This window comes from Pelophylax lessonae (genome assembly GCF_965119305.1).
Source record: "Pelophylax lessonae genome assembly, chromosome: 11".
In the NCBI taxonomy this organism is placed as follows: domain Eukaryota; kingdom Metazoa; phylum Chordata; class Amphibia; order Anura; family Ranidae; genus Pelophylax; species Pelophylax lessonae.
In genome coordinates this window covers 76,510,126-76,532,144 of record NC_138778.1, presented here as the reverse complement: position 1 = coordinate 76,532,144, position 22,019 = coordinate 76,510,126, and the positions used below count along the sequence as shown (strand labels likewise).

At 49.2% G+C, this 22,019-nt stretch overlaps 1 protein-coding gene across 1 annotated transcript in view; it reads left to right on the top strand.

Moving 5' to 3' along the window:
* Nucleotides 1-22,019, top strand: part of NUP85 (nucleoporin 85) — a 231,098-nt gene that overhangs the window by 89,184 nt on the left and 119,895 nt on the right. The window lies entirely within an intron of this gene.

Genomic DNA, 22,019 nt, shown 5'->3' with positions numbered 1-22,019 from the left:
TACAACCGCCGCCATTGCTTGCTAGATCGCACGAGGCCGCCATTTTGGCGTAGCCTCGTGTCTCCAGCATGGGGCGGCCATGTTTGAGGTGATCCAAACACCTCGTGGAGCTAGGGGAGGCGCCGGAAGGCGTATGGAGGGGCGGAGCCGCCTCCTTTCTTCCCGGGCAGCCAGCCAAGAGACTTCCTGTCGATTCGAGACAGTGCTGAGACAAGTGCAGTGGAAAACTCTGAGCATCAAGTGGTGAGCCTGGGGGTCTATCTCTCTCTCTCTCTCTCGCTCGATAGGGGTCCCTGAGCAGCTAACACTGAGGGGCTTTGTTTTATTTTGGATTGAATTGTCCTGCCACACAAGCACCCCCACCTTTTTTCCTCGAGGGGACCACGGGACCCGCCGGTGCACAGAGTATAGACGCATTTACATCAGTTTTGGAGTCTTTGGTGGCTCGGGTGGAGACGGCCTGTCAGGGACGGGGGTCAAGAAAGCGACCCCCGCCTACCCCTATATCATCTGACACCTCTGACTCAGATTCAGAGATGGTCACTGCAGCTGCAGGTCCCTCTGCAAGGGCTGTTGTCTCAGGTAAAGTTCCCTCAGACAGTGAGGAGGACGTTCATTCTTCCGCCATAATTCGGGAAGAAGCATTGGTGGACGCACTAGTTGTGGCGGTGCGGGAAACCTTAAGACTTGAGGTTTTACCGGCAGAGGCAACTGAAACAGAGATTCCCTTTGGTACTAACAAGCCCATCAAAACGGTGAAGGTTTTTCCTGTACCCAAGTGTTTTGGTAATAAAATTAAAGAAGAATGGGAACATTCTAAGCGTACCTTTACTATTTCCAAGCGTATTGCTAGACGCTATCCGTTTGAGGAATCCCTCAGTAAGAAATGGACGGTACCACCAGTTGTGGATCCACCTATTTCCAGGCTGAATAAAGCCACGGTTATCCCAGTGGAGGACACTTCGTCCTTTAACGATCCGGTGGATCGAAAGGTGGAAGCGGAGTCCCGCACTATCTTCTCCCTGATAGGGTCAGCATTTAGACCAGTAATTGTTATTGGTCTAGTTTCCCAGACACTAACGGAATGGGCGAGATTGGTACTCCAAGACCTGAGGGGAAAAGATATCCCCCTGGGAACATCTGATTTGATGGAACAGATTATACAAGGGCTACAGTTTGTCTGTGACGCAGCCTTGGATGCTACCCCCCTATTAGGGCATGCATCTATGTCAGCGGTAATCCTCAGACGTGTGCTGTGGTTAAAATGCTGGTCAGCAGACCTAGGTTCCAAAAAGACCTTGACGAATCTCCCCTTTCAGGGGAATCGCCTATTTGGGGCCACCCTAGATGAGATCATTAAGGATGCCACTGGGGGCAAGAGCACTTTCTTGCCACAGGCTGCTAAAGCTAAAGGACCTTGTAACAAGCGAGGACCTTTCTTTACCGCCCATAAAGGGTTCGCACGCCCGGCTGGAACAAGCGGGAAAGGCAAGACTCCTCCAGGAGGGTTCAAGAAGGGCTGGTCGGACAAACAGAGGACCGACTCAGCCAAACCCGAAGCAAAGGATTACACAGCCTGAAGGTGCGCCCCCACCCGGGTTGAGGGTGGGGGGACGTTTTCACCGGTATTCAGGACATTAGATCGAGCATCGACCACTGCTACCGGTGCGATTCTTCCCTTCCAACATTTAAGTACTACAGGGAGCGGTAGTCACCGTTCCCTGAACAGATCTTTTCCTTTACCATTTCCTTTACCTTTTCCTAAGATTAGTCTCAATTCCCCACAGGAATCGGATCTGGTTGACCAGACAGACCAAGAAGCCTCTAGCCAGGTGACTTCGGTCCCTGAGGTTCAACCAGGAAAGATCACCGTTCCTGATAGGAATCAGGTGTCTGATAAATGTGTGGGAACAGAAAACGACCAGACTTTCTCGGATGGTCGGGGCCAGATAGCTCTAGGGATGCCTGGTTCAGATCCAGTCAGCGCCAGTGGTCCTAGAAATTCTAGGCTGGCCTCGTCAAGCCGGCCTGGCCGACTTGGACTTGCTAGTCGCGGACGTTCCGTGGGAACTTCGTCTCAGGGAGTATCTGCGGTCTCAAGGACCAATCTACCATCGTGCTTTACAGTCGCTGGTTTTAATGGCCTGGCCATTGAGACCCAAGTACTGAAGGACAGAGGGTTGTCAGCTTCAGTCATTCCTACCCTTATTAAAGCAAGGAAAGCGACTTCCAGCAGAGTCTATTATCACACATGGAAGACTTATATCGCGTGGTGCGAATCTTTAGGATTTCCTCCACGTACCTATTCGGTGACTCGAATATTGGCCTTTTTGCAAAAAGGGGTTGAGCAGAAACTAGCCTTGAGCACCATCAAGGGTCAAGTTTCAGCATTAGCAATATTCTTTCAGAAACCTTTAGCTACCAAGTCCTTGGTGCGGAATTTCATCCAGGGGGTGCGGCACCTGGCTCCACCAGGCCGCGCGCCCTTACCGCCTTGGGATCTTAATTTGGTTTTGTCGGTTCTACAGAAACCTCCTTTTGAAAACATCAGGGAGATTCCCTTGCTTACTTTATCCCAGAAGGTGGCCTTCTTGGTGGCTATCACTTCTGCACGCAGGGTGTCAGAACTGGCTGCTTTATCATGCCAGTCCCCATACTTAGTGATTCATAGGGATAAGGTAGTACTTCATCCTAAGCCATCCTTTCTTCCTAAGGTGGTTTCAGATTTTCATCTGAATGAAGATATTGTACTACCTTCCTTGTGTCCTCAGCCCAATCGTCATCGGGAACACGCGTTGCATTCCTTGGATGTGGTTCGGGCAATCAGGGTATACCTGAAGGCTACGGAAACGTTCCGTAAGACGGATTCACTCTTTGTGATCACGGATGGCCCCAGAAAGGGGTTGCCTGCATCTGCCGCGACTATCGCCAAATGGATTAGACAGACGGTGGTACAGGCTTATTCTATTAAGGGTCGGAGTCCTCCGTTCCCTGTTAGGGCGCACTCCACTCGAGCGCTCAGTACCTCCTGGGCCTTTCGCCATCAGGCGTCAGTGGTCCAGGTATGTAAGGCGGCCACCTGGTCGTCGGTACATACCTTTACAAAATTTTATAAAATTGATGTGATGGCATCGGCGGATGCCTCATTTGGCAGCAAGGTTTTGCAGGCCGCAATTTGAGGAGACCGGAGGTCTACCTCGAGGTTTTTTTCTGTTGAAAGATTTTTGTTGAGTCTCATCATTGAGGATGAGCATTGTAAAACTTCTAGTTGGCACCGGTTGGGCCTTCTAGATTGGATTTAATTTCCATTTCTCCCACCCCTCATTTGTGGTACTGCTTTGGGACGTCCCGAAGGTGCTGATTCACCGAGGACTACGTCTGTCAATGAGCGATAGAGAAAAATGGATTTTTGTAAAATCTTACCGTAAAATCCTTTTCTCTTAGCTCATTGACAGACATAGTACCCGCCCCTCTGTTTTGGAGTTGGGTTAGGTTAAATTCTCTAAACACTGCTTTGTGAGGCAACATAACCCGAAGGTGCTGATTCACCGAGGACTAAGTCTGTCAATGAGCTAAGAGAAAAGGATTTTACGGTAAGATTTTACAAAAATCCATTTTTTTCTTTGCATTACTAGCTGTTTATTTTGTCAGCGTTAGCTAGTCGGATCTTCGGATGAAGACGGCGTTTGCGGAGCTGGGAATCGGACTGGCCGTCCTGGTTCTCAAGGACAGAGGGTCAGATGGAATCCCAGCCCGCCATTGAGCATTTAATAGGCTATGTGTTCGCCCTGGCCTCACAAACGACCCATCCCTGTCCTCAGGGATGCAGCCTTGTGAGGTGGCTTCCTCACCAGAAACATGCACGGTTCGTCCGTGCACTACTGGTGTCCTGCGTTTTTGGCTGACGGCACTCCTCTGCCATCTGAGGGTGGGCGGTTTCCTGTTGATATGAGGCACCCCACGCCATTGGGTACAGGTAAGTACACTCTGTGTGGGGCCTCTGTCTGGGGTCGGCAGTCCTGTGTGTCTGTGGTGTCCCCTATGTCTGTGCGTTTTGGGCTCCCTGATCCCGGTCCCTGCGGGGGTCTTTTCTCTCACAGCCAGCGCTGTGTGGGGTTTTGGGGGATCCCTCTCCTGTGTCACTTGAGGGTGCTTGGAGGTACAAACACGTGCGGCGACCGCTGCGGGGTTAAAAACCACCGGTCCGCCATTTTAGGTGTGGGCAGCATGTCTGGCTTCACTGTGGGCACTTATACAGCGTTGTATGTGGTGTATTTTGGCACCTTGCGGCCCCATCTTGTGTGTGGCAACGATTGTTCCGAGCACATGTCGGCGGGCATTTTGCCGAAGCCTCCCATTGCTTTGCATAGGCATCCATGTTTCCTTAGCCTGCAGCCTCAGTTCAGTCTCTGCGGTGACATCACTTCCTTCTTTTACTCAGGAGCGACCGAAGGAGCTGGTAACATTTGTGGGGCTCTGTCCTGCTGTCCTTTTCTTTTCCTCCATTGTGCAATCTTCCTGGCTTCAATTTGTCCCTGCGGGGGGGGTCTGTGTTCCACAGTCATTGTAGCGGGGTCCGCGGAGCGCTTAAAGGGCCAGTACCTTACTAAAAAAAAAAAAAAAAAACTTTTTTTGCAATGGAATCCCAGGACAGCAAATTCCCTCCAGCCTTGGTGGGGGATTCAAGTTCTTCTGAATCCTCTACTCTCACTAATTTGGCTGCTGTTGTGGCGACTTTGGTGTCCAAAATGGATGTGCTGATGTCTGAACGTGCTGCTAGAAAAAGGCCTAGGATTTATTTTTCTTCGGATTCTGAATGTGACATGGTTGCTGTAGGTAGCATACCCCTTTCAGGGTCTTGCTCTTCTCAGGACCCGCAAAAGTCTGAGGGGGAGGCGGAGGTTACAGGGGTGGATGATTCCCCCCCTGGGACGCCAGAGGAATGCGCAGCTATGGACGCGCTGATTTCTGCCATTAAAGAAACACTACATTTAGAGGATGAGCCCAATCCTCCGGGCATTGTGTCATCTTTTGGTACACACAGAACCCGCAAGACGGCGCAGGTTTTTCCCTGCCTCGCTGAGTTTCATCACACTGTGAATGAGCAATGGCGCAATTTGAAACACACCTTCACGGTGCCTAAAAGGTTTCAACTTCTCTATCCTTTTGAGTCTTCTACGGTTGCACGCTGGTGTGTGGCTCCTCAAGTGGATCACACTTTAGCCAGATTGAACAAGGCTACTTTGGTTCCTACCGAAGATTCTCTGGTATTTAGGGATCCTACGGATAGGAGACTGGAATCACTTGCCCGCCACTCCTATGTGGTGGCGGGTTCCATGCTCAAGCCTATTTTCGCCTCTGTCATGGCGGCTCAGGCTGTGGCGGATTGGACCAAGGTGCTCAGACGCACCCTCGTGGCTGATTCTGCTCCCCCCACTACCGTGGAGATGGTGGACCAGATTTATCAAGGGGTCATGTATTTGTGCGATGCGGACTTAAATGAGGCCCCTTTTGGCTGCGCGCCTGTCCAGTGTCGCGGTGCTTAACCGTCGACTGATATGGTTGAAGAGCTGGTCGGCTGACCAGAAATCTAGAAAGGCGGTGGCTGACATTCCCTATGCGGGGTCTCGCCTTTTTGGTGAATCCCTGGATGAATTGGTTAAGGGAGTCACTGGGGGCAAGAGTACTCTGCTGCCCCAGAATCCTAAGGGCAAATTTTTCCGTGGCAAGCAGAGTCCCGCCTCTAAACCTAATCAGGGGTCCTTTCGTGCCTTCAAGACACAGTACAAGGGGAAACCCTTCAAGGGCCAGGGTGGCCAGAGAAAGCCCTGGGCCGGCAAACAAAAATTCGGCCATGCTGGTGCGGCGGCTCCGTCCGCCTCTGCCTGAAGGGGCGCCCTCACTCATTTCAGGGGTGGGGGGACGTTTGCGCAGTTTCCTCCAACCTTGGCTGCTCTGAGTTCAGGACAGGTGGGTTCCGGAAATCATTCGATCGGGGTACAAGATCGAATTTCTTTCACGGACGGCAGACAGATTCTTTCCCTCAAATCTTCATTTGACCCCAGGGCGGTTACAAGATCTGCATCAAGCGGTACAGGATCTCCTCGCTCAGGGGGTAATCATCCCGGTGCCTCATCGGGACAGGTTTCGGGGGTTTTACACAAATCTGTTCACTGTGCCCAGAAAGGAGGGCAAAGTGCGTCCGATTCTGGACTTGAAAGCTCTGAACCGCTTCGTGCACGTTCGAAAGTTCCGCATGGAATTGCTTCGCTCGGTGGTGGCCTCTCTGAGTCCGGGAGAATTCCTGGCCACTATTGACCTGAAGGATGCGTATCTACACATCCCCATTTTCGAGGGTCATCAGAGGTACCTCCGGTTTGCTATCGCGGAGGATCATTATCAGTTTGTGGCGTTACCCTTTGGTCTCGCTTCGGCTCCAAGGGTCTTTACCAAGGTGTTGGCGCCGGTTCTGGGCCTGTTACAGGCACAGGGCATTGTGGTCTTGGGTTATCTGGACGATCTCCTGTTAAGATAGAGTCCAGTCGCGTACTCAAGCAGTTTGCTATGGGGGCACCCGAGCTGAGCCGCAGCTCCCTGTGTCCATTCAGATACAGAGCCATGCCCTGGCCCCGCCCATTTCTCTCCTCATTGGCTCACTGTCACAGCAGTGGAAGCCACTGGTGCCACGCTGCTGTCTCAGCCCATGTGGAGGAGAGTTCCAGACAGCTAAATCTCTCGTGCAACACCGCTATATCTAGAGGTAAGTATTAGGGGGGTCTAGTCTCAGGTAAGTATTATGGGGGCTGCTGCACACAGAAGTTTTTTTTTTTTTTTTTTTATCCTAATGCATGAATGCATTAAAATAAAAAAACATTCTGCCTCTACAACCACTTAAAATACAGTTGTCCATATAACTGGCTGTTTCAAGACGCTGAGCAAACTCAGAACTAAGTAACCTAATAAATGTGCTGTGTCTATAAATAAATGTTGTAAATTAGGAATGCTTTCAGAAATACAAGTGTTAATAGTTTATTTTTATCAATTAATAAAATGGAAAGTAAATGAACAGAAGAGAAATCCAAATCAAATCAATGATTGGCGTGACCAACCCTTGCCTTCAAAACCACATCAATTCTTCTAGGTACACTTGCACACAGGAACTCTGCAGGTAGGTTGTTCCAAACATCTGGGTGAACTAACCACAGATCTTCTGTGGATGTAGGCTGCCTCAAATCCTTCTGTCTTTTCATGGAATCCCAGATTGACTTTGATGATGAGATCAGGGCTCTGTGGGGGCCAGACCATCACTCCCAGGACTCCTTGTTCTTCTTTATACCGAAGATAGTTCTAATGACCTTGGCTATGTTTGGGGGATCGTTGTTCTGCTGTAGAATAAATCTGGGGCAAATCACACACCTCCCTGATGGTATGGCATGATGGATAAATATCTGCCTCTATTTCTCTGCATCGAGGATACCATTGATCCTGACCAAATCTCCAACGCCATTTTCAGAAATTCAGCCTCATACTTCCATGGAACCTCCACCATGCTTCACTGTTGTCTGCAGACACTCATTATTGTACTACGCTCCAACCCTTCAGTGAACAAACTGCCTCCTGTTAAAAGCCAAATATTTCACATTTTGACTCCTCAGCCCAGAGCCCCAGTTACTATGTTTTCATACATAGTTGCGTTTAGTTGCTTAGTTATTTTTCTATGTTGAAGGTATGGCTTTTTGGCTACATTTTTTTAAAGACCACTGTTACTGGCCAGACTTCTCCGGACAGTAGCTCCGGCATACCTGGGTCCCACTAGTTCCTGATGGCACTGCTGGACATGTTCTGATGTTGATGGGAAGTAAACCTGATGTGGCTTTCATCAACTGCAGTAAGTTTTTTTTTTTTTTTTCTTGGCTGACCACTACGTCTATGGTCCTCGGTGTTGCCCGTTTCTTTGTGCTTTTGAACAGCACAACTTGAAACCCCAGTCTGCTTTGAAATCTTTGTCTGGGAGAGAACTTGCTGATGTTGTATAACTACATGTATAATCTGTGACATGAAACGGTCTTCCACAACCTCACCTTAGTAGCAGAGTTTGGCTTTTCCTTACCCAATCCTAAGCCTTCTACACCAGGGATCCCCCAACCGTGGATATATGTTATGATTGTATAATTATGGTATAATTGTTTAATCATACACCTGACTCTAATCTTACAAAATACCTGGATTTGTGCAAGTGTAAGAACTGCTGCTGGTTTGAAGGGTAGTCACACTATATATGTTCATTTGATTTAAGTTTTTCTTCTATTTGCTCACTTTGCATTTTGTAAATTGAAAAAAAAAAAATACACAAAATATATATATTTTTGAAAGCATTCTTACTTTTACAGCACATGTGTGAAACACTAAGCCTATTGGCTGAACCTGGCCCTCCAGGCCATTTCATTTGACCCTTGCACCAAGGGCTTTTTTTCAGCCGGAAATCCGTTCTGCCACTTCTGGCTCCGGTCCTCCACTTGTTGCTCACCAATGTCACTTGTAAACACAGAAGCCTTCTGTGTTTCCAAGGACAGCTTTCCTTTTGGTGGCTCTCCCAGATCCCTGCCTACCCTGCACTCACAGTGGTGCATAGCACACCCCTAAACCCTGTACTCTGTATGTAGCACACTCCTCAATCCTGCACTTTGTGCATATCCCACCCCTAAACTCTGCACATTACACACTCCTGGTATTTTTATCTTTAAGATCCCACTGTTACTGCAATTTAGCCACTTCCACCATCTATGTGGTTTGGCAGTGTAGGCGTGGTTGAGCATCTATTATATCAGAATAAAAGGCCTACATACATTTTATGTAGTCTTCCAGATATGAGCCCTTTGAGGGCAAACATAATGCTGATTTTGCCCGCAGTGAAATTTTGACACATCTGCTTTACAGCATTTCTTCACCTGCCTAAAACTTTTGTACTGTGTGTGTGTGTGTGTGTGTGTGTGTGTGTGTGTGTGTGTGTATGTATGTATGTGTGTATATGTATATATATATATATATATATATATATATATATATATATATATATGTGTGTATGTGTGTATATATACATACATACATACATACATACATACATACATACAGTGCCTTGCGAAAGTATTCGGCCCCCTTAAACTTTTCGACCTTTTGCCACATTTCAGGCTTCAAACATAAAGATATAAAAGTGTAATTTTTGTGAAGAATCAACAAGTGGGACACAATCATGAAGTGGAACGAAATTTATTGGGAATTTTAAACTTTTTTTAACAAAAAAAAAAACTGAAAAATTGGGTGTGCAAAATTATTTAGCCCCCTTAAGTTAATACTTTATAGCACCACCTTTTGCTGCGATTACAGCTTTAAGTCGCTTGGGGTATGGCTCTATCAGTTTTGCACATCGAGAGATTCAGGTCTGGACTTTGACTTGGCCATTCTAACACCTGGATATGTTTTTGTGAACCATTTCATTGTAGATTTTGCTTTATGTTTTGGATCATTGTCTTGTTGGAAGACAAATCTCCGTTCCAGTCTCAGGTCTTTTGCAGACTCCATCAGGTTTTCTTCCAGAATGGTCCTGTATTTGGCTCCATCCATCTTCCCATCAATTTTAACCATCTTCCCTGTCCCTGCTGAAGAAAAGCAGGCCCAAACCATGATGCTGCCACCACCATGTTTGACAGTGGGGATGGTGTGTTCAGGGTGATGAGCTGTGTTGCTTTTACGCCAAACATAACATTTTGCATTGTTGCCAAAAAGTTTCGATTTTGGTTTCCTCTGACCAGAGCACCTTCTTCCACATGTTTGGTGTGTCTCCCAGGTGGCTTGTGGCAAACTTTAAACAACACTTTTTATGGATATCTTTAAGAAATGGCTTTCTTCTTGCCACTCTTCCATAAAGGCCAGATTTGTGCAGTATACGACTGATTGATTGTTGTCCTATGGACAGAGTCTCCCACCTCAGCTGTAGATCTCTGCAGTTCATTCAGAGTGATCATGGGCCTCTTGGCTGCATCTCTGATCAGTCTTCTCCTTGTATGAGCTGAAAGTTTAGAGGGACGGCTAGGTCTTTGTAGATTTGCAGTGGTCTGATACTCCTTCCATTTCAATATAATCGCTTGCACAGTGCTCCTTGGGATGTTTAAAGCTTGGGATAATCTTTTTGTATTCAAATCGGGCTTTAAACTTCACAACAGTATCTCGGACCTGCCTGGTGTGTTCCTTGTTCTTCATGATGCTCTCTGCGCTTTAAACGGACCTCTGAGACTATCACAGTGCAGGTGCATTTATACGGAGACTTGATTACACACAGGTGGATTCTATTTATCATCATTAGTCATTTAGGTCAACATTGGATCATTCAGAGATCCTCACTGAACTTCTGGAGAGAGTTTGCTGCACTGAAAGTAAAGGGGCTGAATAATTTTGCACGCCCAATTTTTCAGTTTTTTATTTGTTAACAAAGTTTGAAATATCCAATAAATTTCGTTCCACTTCATGATTGTGTCCCACTTGTTGATTCTTCACAAAAAAATTAGTTTTATATCTTTATGTTTGAAGCCTGAATGTGGCAAAAGGTCTTAAAGATCAAGGGGGCCGAATACTTTCGCAAGGCACTGTATATAATATTGGGTGAAATATTTATTTGATCCCCTGCAGATTTTGTAAGTTTGCCCACTTACACTGAACAAAATTACGCAATACTATTGTTTTTGCCCCCATTTTTTATGAGCTGAATTCAAAGATCTAAGACTTTTTCTATGTACACAAAAGGCCTATTTCTCTCAAATATTCACAAATCTGTCTAAATCTGTGTTAGTGAGCACTTCTCCTTTGCCGAGATAATCCATCCGCCTCACAGGTGTGGCATATCAAGATGCTGATTAGACAACATGATTATTGCATAGGTGTGCCTTAGGCTGGCCACCATAAACCACTCTAAAATGTGCAGTTTTACTGTATTGGGGGGTCTGAAAATCAGTCAGTATCTGGTGTGACCACTATTTGCCTCAGGCAGTGCAACGCATCTCCTTCGCATACAGTTGATCAGATTGTTGATTGTGGCCTGTGGAATGTTGGTCCACTCCTCTTCAATGGCTTCAATGGATGTGTGAAGTTGCTGGATATTGGCAGGACCTGGAACACGCTGTCATATACGCCGATCCAGAGGATCCCAAACATGCTCCATGGGTGACATGTCCAGTGAGTATGCTGGCCATGCAAGAACTGGGATGTTTTCAGCTTCCATGAATTGTGTACAGCTCCTTGCAACATGGGGCCATGCATTATCATGCTGCAACATGAGGCGATGGTCATGGATGTATGGTACAAAAATGGGCCTCAGGATCTCGTCACGGTATCTCTGTGCATTCAAAATGCCATCAATAAAATGCACCTGTGTTCATTGTCCATAACATACGCCTGTCCATACCATAACCCCACCGCCACCATGGGCCACTCGATCCACAATGTTGACATCAGCAAACTGCTCACCCACACAATGCCATACACACGGTCTGCCATCTGCCCTGCACAGTGAAAATTGGGATTCATCCGTGAAGAGAACACTTCTCCAAAGTGCCAGACGCCATCAAATGTGAGCATTTTCCCACTGAAGACCGTTCCAACGACAAATTTCAGTCAGGTCGAGACCCCAATGAGGATGACAAGCATGCAGATGAGCTTCCCTGAGACGGTTTCTGACAGTTTGTGCAGAAATTCTTTGGTTATTCAAACCTATTGTTGCAGCAGCTGTCCGGGTGGCTGGTCTCAGATGATCTTGGAGGTGAAGATGCTGGATGTGGAGGTCCTGAGCTGGTGTGGTTACACGTGGTCTGCGATTGTGAGGCCGGTTGGATGTACTGCCAAATTCTCTGAAATGCCTTTGGAGATGGCTTATGGTAGAGAAATGAACATTTAATTCACAGGCAACAGCTCTGGTGGACATACATACAGTCATCATGCCAATTGCACGGTCCGCCAAAACTTGTGACATCAGTGGCATTGTGCTGTGTGATAAAACTGCACATTTTAGAGTGGCCTTTTATTGTGGCCACTGGCCAGCCTAAGGCACACCTGTGCAATAATCATGCTGTCTAATTAGCATCTTGATATGCCTGTGAGGTGGATGCATTATCTTGGCAAAGAAGTTGCTCACTAACACAGGTTTAGACAGATTTGTGAACAATATTTGAGAGCAATAGGCCTTTTGTGCACATAGAAAAAGTTTTAGATCTTTGAGTTCAACTCATGAAAAACAAAAGTGTTGCGTTTTTATAATTTTGTTCAGTGTACAAAGAAATGAAGGCTCTATAATGTTTATCGTAGGTTTATTTTAAATCGTAGAAACAGAATATCAACCAAAAATCCAGAAAAAAAACAAATGCTATAAAATAAGTATCCGACCCCTAGGCAAAACATGACTTAGTACTTGGTGGAGAAACCCTTGTTGGCAAGCACAAAGGTAAGATGTTTCTTGTAGTTGGAGACCAGGTATGTACACATCTCAGGAGGGATTTTGATCAACTTTTTTTTTTTTTTTTTTTTTTTTTTTACAGATCTTCTCTAAATCCTTAAGGTTTCTTGGCTGTCTCTTGGCAACTTGAAGTTTCAGGCCCTCCATACTTTTTCTGTAGGGTTAAGATCTGGAAACTGACTATGTTGCCTTGGTGGTATGTTTTGAGTGATTGTCATGCTGGAAGGCCCATCATTGACCCATCTTCAGTGTTATGGTTGAGGGAAGGTTTTCATCCAAGATTTTACAATACATGGCCCCGTCCATTGGTCCCTCAATGCGGCAAAGTCGGCCTCTACCTTTTTAGCAGAGAAACCACCTAAAGCATCATGTTTCCACCTCAGTGCTTGACTGTAGGGATGGCGTTCTTAGGGTCATAGTAAGCATTTTTCTTCCTCCAAACACAAGACCGTAATCCTATAGAAAATGTATGGAGGGAGCTGACACTTCAAGTTGCTAAGCGACAGCAAATAAACCTTAAATTAATTGTAAAGTCTCATGTATTTTATTTATTTTTATAACAAACCTGTTATACTCACCTCCTCTGGGCTGTTGGTTTTGCACGGAGCAGCCCGGATCCTCCTCTTCTCGGGTCCCTTGTTCCTGCTCCTGGCCCCTCCCTCCTATCGAGTGCCCCTACAGAAAGCCGCTTGCTACGGGGCACCCTAGCCGAGTTGCAGCTCCATGTGTCCATTCAGACATGGAGCTGCCGTTCGGCCCAGCCCCGTCTCTCCTGAATGGCTCACTGACTTTGACAGCCATGGGTGCCATTGGCACCACAGCTGTATCACAGCCAATCAGGAGAGAGACTCCCAGGATGGCCGAGGGACTCGTGGACATCGCTGGAGAGAGAGGGGCTCAGGTAAGTATTGGGGGGTGCTGGTGCGGCTGCTGCACACAGAAGGCTTCTTTTCTTAATGCATAGAATGCATTAAGATAAAAAACCTTCGTGACTTCACAACTCCTTTTAAGGTGTTAGAGAAGATCTGTAAAGAAGAGTGAACCAATATCCCTCCAGAGATGTGTGCATACCTCGTCAATAACTACAAGAAATGTCTTATCTTTGTCCTTGCCAACAAGGGTTTCTCCACCAAGTACAAAGTCATGTTTTGCTTGGGGAATAAATACCTTTTTCTGTCACTCATTGACAGACGCAGACTTCTTGATTGAGATCAGTAGGGTTATACTGCCCCCTACAGGAGTAGGAGGCTAGGCAGAAAAAAAGTTCTGGCTACGCCTATGGGCAGTCCCAGGGGGCATACCCTCTCACTTCCTGCTATAGGATGCCAGTTTTTTTCTGCCTAGTCAGGAGTAAGGACCTAAGTTCCTTGCTGGGATCTCTGGTCCTGGTAAGCTTTTTTTAGATAATGTTTTTTTTTTTTTAGCTAGTTTTTTTCTGCTAGGATTGTTCCTGTGAGATCTGCAAGCAATTATGCCGATCTGGGCAACGGGCTGGATGTTGAGATCCAGTGGTCACCCCAGCCGGCCAACGAGCGTGTGCAGGACCGCGACATAGTCCCACTGGACGGGGACTGGCCCCCGCAAGTTATACGTCTTGCCAGGTCGCTTATGGCCGGTCTGAGCCCGAGTCGCAGCATTCTTTTTGGCCGACAGCCCCCCCACCTCGGTGGAGAGGGGTTCTGGGGTGGATGCGGGCCCCTCACTGGGATGGTCAGAGCAGCTCCGAAACAGCAAGGGTGAGGTTCCCCTCTGTCCTGAGACGCACCCCAGCCTGTCTGCCCCTGCCCCCCTCACTACTGGTGATGTTGGGATGTGACTCCAGGGGGCTGCATCTGGGTTACAGACTGCAGCTGGGGGCGGGGGGTGCGCCGCCGGTGGCGGCCTAACGATCGTGCGGGGGGGGGTTGCTACCTGTTTTTCCAGGCCCATCTGCCAATCGATCCGTGGGGGGGCTGGGGGTTCCCTTTAGCGCCGTGGGCCGCCATTTTCTTGTAGGCTACATGTGCTCTGCATGGCGGTGGCCATCTTGGTACACCCGTCTCGTATTTTAGTGCATGAGTTTGACTGTATGGGAGTTCCTGGAGGTGTGTATGTGGGTGGAGCCCCTCCCCAGACCCGGGCGCAATACTCTGCAGACATTCCTTTGGAAGAGGATCGCTGCTGCCACGTGTGGCTGAGACACTCTGGACCTTCTGGTACATCTGGCTGTGGGTTGGTGAGCCTTGGGGGTCTTTCTCTCTGCGGGAGGGGGTCTCTAGTGCGCGCTGCCTGACTACTAGGGGGCGCTATAGCGCGACAGGACGATAAAAAAAACAAACAAACGTTTTTTTCCTCTGGTGTAACATGGGCCCTGCTGAACATGTGTTCCCACCTGACCCCCTCGAGGTGGCTGTAGGGCACCCGGGCTCCCAGGTGGCTATAGATGCACTTTCGGTGGTCATGGAATGGTTTCATGTCCCGGCTGGAGGTGGCCTTTAAAGGGCGAGGTGCTAATAAACGCCCTCCGCCTACCCCTGCCTCATCTGATGCCTCAGAATCTGGGTCTGCATTAGTCGCTGCTGACACGGGTCTCCCTGTCGGTCTTCTGCCTCGCGCCCTGTCTCCTCTGATAGTAAGGATGTCCTTGCTGCCTCGCAAGTCTAGGTGCTGGTGGACGCACTGTTAGTGTCTGTGAGTGATACTGTTAAATTAGAGGACGCGACTGAGGCGCAGGGTACATTGTCGTTCACGAGCCTTCCAGAGCAGCAGAGGTTTTTCCTTTTCCTGCGTACTTGGCCAATATGCTCAAAGATTGGGACCATCCAAAACGTTCCTCTGGGATGCCTGCGCGGATGCTAGGTGCTATTATTTTGCAGGGTCCCTCATGAACAAGTGGACTGTGCCACCTTCGGTGGATCCGCTGGTCTGAAGACTGCATGGAGCTCTGTGATCCTGGTGGAGGTTCCGCCATCCTGTGGATTGGAGGGCGGAATCTGTGTCCCGCACTATGTTCTCCCTGGCGGGGTCTGCTTTAAGACTGGTGTTTCTGGGTGCCCTGGTGTCGCACACTTTGACTGAATGGGCTACGCTACTACGCCATGACCTGGAGGGGAGACTACTCCCCCTTGCTGTTTTGAAGCTGCTGGACCAACTGGTGCAAGGGCTGCAGTTCTTTGTGCTCCTGCCTTGGACACTGCTCCCATGCTGGGCCGTTTGTCCTTTTGGGCAGTGGTCCTCCGGCGCATGTTGTGGCTGAAGTGTTGGATGATAGCTTAACTGATCTTCCCCTCCGGGGATCGCCTGTTTTGGGCTGCCTTGGCTGGCTTTTTCAAAGTCTCACTGTGGGTTAAAGTACCTTTCTCCCGTAGGCTACCAAGGGTGAGGACCCCCGTCGCTGACGAGGACCCTCCTTTTCAGCACACAGGGAGTTCTCTCGTCCCTCAGGGTCAGTCGATGAGGCAAAGTCTTTCAAGGCTCCCTCAGTGGGTTCCAAGCGACCCTGTTCTGGAAAACAAGAATCAAATCTGTCCAGACCTGCGGACAAGGCCACTTCGGCCTGAAGGTGCACCCCCACCCATATCTGGGGTGGGGGGACATCTTTGCCGGTTCCCGGACTCGTGGCTCTCCTTGATTCAGGACAGCGTCCAATCCTGGACTTAAGGAGCTGAATTGTTTTGTGCTGGTTCAAAATTTCAAGATGGAATCCATCGCACGGTGGTGACCTCCCGGCATCAGACTTTCTGGAATCCATGGCTATCCATGATTCCTGGCTTTACATCCCCTATGCGCAGGACACCAACGTTTTCTGCGCTTTGCAGTGGGAGTGGCCCATTATCTATTTGTGGCGTTACCCTTTGGTCTCGCTTCTGCTCCTCGGGTCTTCACATAGGTGTTTGGCTCTAGTTCTGGCAATGTTGTGACAGCGGGGACTGTCGGTCTGGGAGACTGGCTTATCTGGGCCTGACTTGGCCTCGCCCTTAGCCAGGGTGTTTCTTCCTTCGGACACACTCCACGAGCTCTGGACTGCGATCAGCGTTTGCTGTCCGGCAAATAGTCGTCCCTTCGGGCCTGTATGTGAGTTCTGGGACTGTCTGGTGTCGTCCTTCGAGGCGGTCCCTTTCACTCATTCCAAACGAGAATCCTCCAGAAGGACACCCTTCTCCAATGGAACAATAATCACATTTCCCTGGACAATCCGATCCAGCTAAGCCTGGTGCCCAGGGAGTCACTGATATGGTGGCTTCAGTCCCTGATGCTAACTCCAGGGAAGTCCCTCCTTTTCGATTTATTGGTCTATTGTTACCATGGATGTCAGTCTATCCGGGTGGGGAGGGGTTCTCGGTGGATTTTCTGTTCAGGGAGTCTTGTCCTTGGAAGTCTCCAGGTTGGCCTCTTACTGTGCTGGAACTGAGAGCGATCAGGTTTGCCTTTTCGCTGGACCGAACGTCTTCGAGATTGTCCAGTGCGCTTTCAATCGGACAATGCCACGGCCGTGGCTTATGTCAATTGCTGAGGGGTACCATAAGTGCCCCTGCGGCCTGGGAAGTGGCCGGCATCCTCCGATGGGCGGAATGCCTGTTCCAGCTTTCTCTGGTCTCTTCACCGGAGGTGTTCCACCAGTTGTGCACTAGTTGGGGCACTCCAGATAGGGATCTGTTGGTGTCCCGTATCAACAGTAATGTACAGCGCGTTGTGGCCCGCTCCCGGGATTCTCGGGTAGACGCCACTGACGCGCTGGTGGCCCCGTGAGGTCTGTATCAGCTACTTTATGCCTTTCCTCCTCTCAGGTTACTACTGAGACTGCTTTGCGGGATAGAGGTGGAAGGGATTCTGGTCATTCTTGTAGTTCCGGACTGGCCTTGTTGGGCTTGGTACGCCGACCTGGTTGGGCTAGTCGTGGACACTCCCTCGCGACTTCCTCTCAGGGAGGACCTACTGTCAGGGGCCAATCTTCCATCCTGTTTTACGGTCGCTGGCTTTGATTGCTTGGCTGTTTATAGCCGGGTGCTGAAGAAAAGGGGATTGTCTGCTTCAGTAATTCCTTCTCTGCTCACACTTAGGAAAGCGACTTCTACAACGATCAATCATCGTACGTGGAAGTCATGTATTGCATGGTGTGCGTCTGTTGGGGTTCCCCCAAGCTCTTGCTCGGTGGCTCGATTGTTTGATTTTTTTTTCCACGGGGAGTTTATCAAAGGTTGACCTTGAGTATATCGAGGGTCATGTCTCGGCCTTGGCAATATTCTTCCTAAGGCTATTGGCCACCTTTTTTCCCTGGTATATACTTCATCCAGGGGGTGCGACACCTTGTATCTCTGGTGCAACCTCCGTTACCACCTTGGGACCTTAATTGGGGCTGTCGGTTCTTCAGAACCCTCCCTTTGCAAATTTTCAGGGGATTCCCCTGCTTACCTTGTCCCCCAAGGTGGCCTTTCTTTGTGGCTATTACTTCTGCGCGCAGGGTGTCTGTATTGGCGGCGTTGTCCTGTCATTCTTCCTATCTGATGGTTCATAGGGATACAGTGATACCTCGTCCGGAACCGTCCTTCCTTACTTCTGATGGTGATTTCCGTTTTTCATTTGTATGAAGTCTTGTTTGCCTTCTTTGAGTCCTCAGCCTACACATCTGAAAAATTGCATGCCTGCTTTGGTTGTGGTTCGGGCAATCTGGGTGTACCTGGCAACTATTGACTTTTTTCGCAAATCAGATTCCTTTTTTGTGTTCACGGATGGCCCTGGGAAAGGGTTGCTTGCATCTGCTGCTACTGTTTCCAGATGGGTCAGGCAGATGGTGGTACAGGATTATTCAATAGGGTCATGTTCCTCCTTTACCTGTGAAGGCGCATTCTGCTCGGGCGCTTAGTGCTTTCTGGGTTTTTTCGCCATTCGGCTTCTGTACTTCAGGTTGGTGAGGCAGCTACCTGGTCGTCTGTTCCCACCTTTTACAAAGTTTTATAAAGTTGATGTGCTGGCATCTGCGGATGCCTCTTTTTGCCGCAAAGTTTTGCGGGCTGCTGTTTACGGGGGCCCTTAGTTTCCCTTGAGGGTTTCTGTTTCCCAGGTGGGTCTCATCTTATTGTTTCGATGAGTCCTGTATTACCTGGTGGGCTATGTTTAGCCTTGTGGATTTGTTTCTGCTGTCCCACCCCTCATTTATGGCACTACTGTGGGATGGTCCCTACTGATATCAATCAAGAAGTCTGCGTCTGTCAATGAGTGACAGAGAAAACTGGATTTTTAACTTACCGTAAAATCCTTTTTCTCTTAAGCTCATTGACAGACGCAGTACCTGCCACTCTATTTTTGAGTTGGGTTGGTATGATTTCTCTGACACTGCTTTGGTACAAAACTGGCATCCTATAGCAGGAAATGAGAGGGTATGCCCCCTGGGACTGCCCATAGGCATAGCCAGAACTTTTTTTCTGCCTAGTGTCCTACTCCTGTAGGGGGCAGTATAACCCTACTGATATCAATCAAGAAGTCTGCGTCTGTCAATGAGCTTAAGAGAAAAGGATTTTATGGTAAGTCAAAAATCCAGTTTTTCTCTTAGGTCCTCCGACAGTCGCAGACCCTCATACAGTCTTCACGAGTGGGTAATGACGCCCTCTGCAGGAGCAAGCTAGGCAGTTTTAAATGTTAATTAACTTTCTACACTTAAGCACACCTCCAGGTGGCCGTCCCTCAGCCATTATCCTGATCCAGTTACCACTGTCCTTCAGTTTTATGCTGCCTAGCGTCAGGAGTAGGCTAGGTTTCCTTGCTGGGACCTAGTGTCTCAGTTTCTTTGTTTTTTTTTCTTAAGTGTTATATTTCACTCACTATCGCTAGTTAGTCAGGGAATTCCTGCTGGGTGTGCCCTGTGGCTGGGGGGGCGGTGGGGGTTTAATGTATCTGGGTGTGCTCTCTGGGGTTTCCTGTGGTGGCCAGCTCATGTGTATGTGCTTATTTTGGCGCCCTTCTCCTGGCCGCCATTTTGGATGAGGGCAGGCTGTTTGGTCCTCATGTAAGGGCAGCAGCCATTTTAACTCATCATTTTGGCGCCAGTCGGGCGCCATCTTTTGTATGGGCAACCGCCTAGTTATGGTGGCAGACATTTTGCCTGTGCTTCCTCCCATTGACTTTCATCGGCGTGTGGAGACGCTTTCCAGCCACATGTACTTGGTGGTGGGCTCCATGCTTAAACCTGTGTTTGCTTCGGTGATGGTCTCTCAGGCTGTCACGGAATGGTCCAAGGTGCTTCGGCACACCCTGGTGGCGGAATTGGCCTCTCCAACTGCCTTTGGCAATGGTGGATCAAGTGTCCCAGGCTGTAATGTACCTGTGTGACGCGGCTCCCTTGGTTGCACCTCTGTCTGCGGTCGGGGTCGCGGTCCGCCGCATTATTTGACTGAAAAGCTGTTCGGCTGACCACGCTTCCAAAAAAGTCTGTCTGATGTCCCTTATGTGGGAAATTGTCTTTTTGGGTACACTCTCTGGATGAGTTGATCAAGGGGCTTACGGGGGGTAAGAGTACCCTTTTGGCCCAAGCCTCTAAGGAAAAATCTCCCCGCGCTAGGCGGGCCCTTCTTTTAAAGCTCATCGTGGGTCCTTTTGTGCCTTTGGGGCACAGGATAAAGGAAAATCCTTCAAGACTTCAGGTGGTCACAAGAAGCCGTGGTCGGGTAAGCCAAAGGCCGGTTCGGCGGCCCAGTCCACCTCTTCCTGAAGGGACACCCTCACCCGTTTCAGGGGTGGGGGGACGTCTGCATTGTTTTCAGGAGCCCTGGTTGTCCAGAATTCAGGACAGGTGGGTTCACAAACTGATTCCTCTCCCGGAGGACAAACTCCGGACCCTGCGGGTCGAGATCAGGTCCCTCAGGGACAATGATCTCCCCTCTCTACGGGCCTGTATGCGGTCCCTGGGTCTGATGGTTTCGGCTTTTGAAGCCATCCCATTTGCTCAATTTCACACGAGAACTCTGCAAGCAGAGATCCTTGCCAAGTGGGACAGAACACCTCAGTAGTTGGACTGGAGGATTTCTCTGATCCACCTCGCAAGATCAAATCTTTTGTGGTGTCTCCTGTCACCAACTCTGACACAAGGCAAGTCCTTCGGGCCTCTGCTATGGACGGTGCTCACCGCGCATGTCAGTCTGTCAGGCTGGGGTGGAGTTCTGGGCACGCTTTGTGCCCAGGGGACGGGGTCGACGGAGGAGGCCTCCTTACCGATAAACGTCTTGGCTCTTCTAACAATCAAACTCTGCCTGTTCCATTGGTCAACTCGGCTTTAGGGTTGCCCGGTTCGGGTACAGATGGACAACGCCACAGCGGTGGCTTAAATCAATCACCAAGGGGGCACCAAGAGTGCCTGGGCGGCCAAAGAAGTGGCCGAGATCCTATCTTGGGCCGAGACGCACGTTTCAGCGATTTCGGCCGTTCACATTCCAGGTGTGGAGAACTGGCAGGCGGACTATGTGAGTCGCCAGACCCTGGACCGGGGAAAATGGTCCCTGCATCCGGAGGTGTTTCGCCTCCTGTGTGCCTGGTGGGGGTCTCCGGACGTAGACCTGTTTGCGTCCCGTCTCAACAAAAAGGTGGGTAGGTTCGTGGCCAGAACCTGCGATCATCTGGGGGATGCCACGGACGCGTTAGTGGTGCCTTGGCTGATTTATGCCTTCCCTCCGATACAACTGTTATCCAGGTTCCTCCACAGGTTGGCGTCGGAACGGATGCAGGTCATTCTAGTAGCCGCAGACTGGTCGTGTCAGTCTTTGTACGCAGACATTGTGCAGATGGTCGTCGAGCCTCCCTGGCGGCTTCCGCTGAGAGATGATCTTCTGTCTCAAGGGCCGATCTTCCATCCTGCTTTACAGTCTGGCTTTGACGGCGTGGCTGTTGGAAGCCAAGTCTTGAGAGACAAGGGTCTCCCCAATGCTGTCATTCCTACCTTATTGAAGGCTCGAAAAGCTACCTCTAAAAAAAATTATCATTGCACCTGGAAGGCATATATTGCCTGGTGCGAGTCGCAAGGCTTTCATCCCCGCTCTTTTTCGGTGGCGAGGATTTTGGCATACCTGCAGGAAGGTGTGGATCAGCGTTTGGCTCTGACCACGATAAAAGGTCAGTTTTCGGCCCTAGCCATTCTGTTTCAGCATCCCTTGGCGACTAATTCCTTGATTCGCACCTTTATTCAAGGGGTGCTGCATCTGGCTGCCCCTAGGAATGCTCCTTTGCCTCCCTGGGACCTGAATTTGGTGTTATCCTTTTTACAACGGCCTCCCTTTGAGAACGTAAGAGACATACCTCTGCCTGTGTTGTCCCAGAAAGTTGCCTTTCTGGTAGCTATCACATCTGCTCGCAGGGTGTCTTAGTTGGCGGCTTTGTCTTGCTGTTCGCCTTATCTGTTAGTTCATAGGGATAAAGTGGTCCTATGACCCAATCAGTCTTTTCTCCCCAAGGTGGTGTCGACTTTCTACCTCAACGAAGATGTTGTTTTGCCTTTGCTTTGTGCAAAGCCCAAGCATCCCAAGGAATTTGCCTTGCATTCCTTGGATGTGGTCCG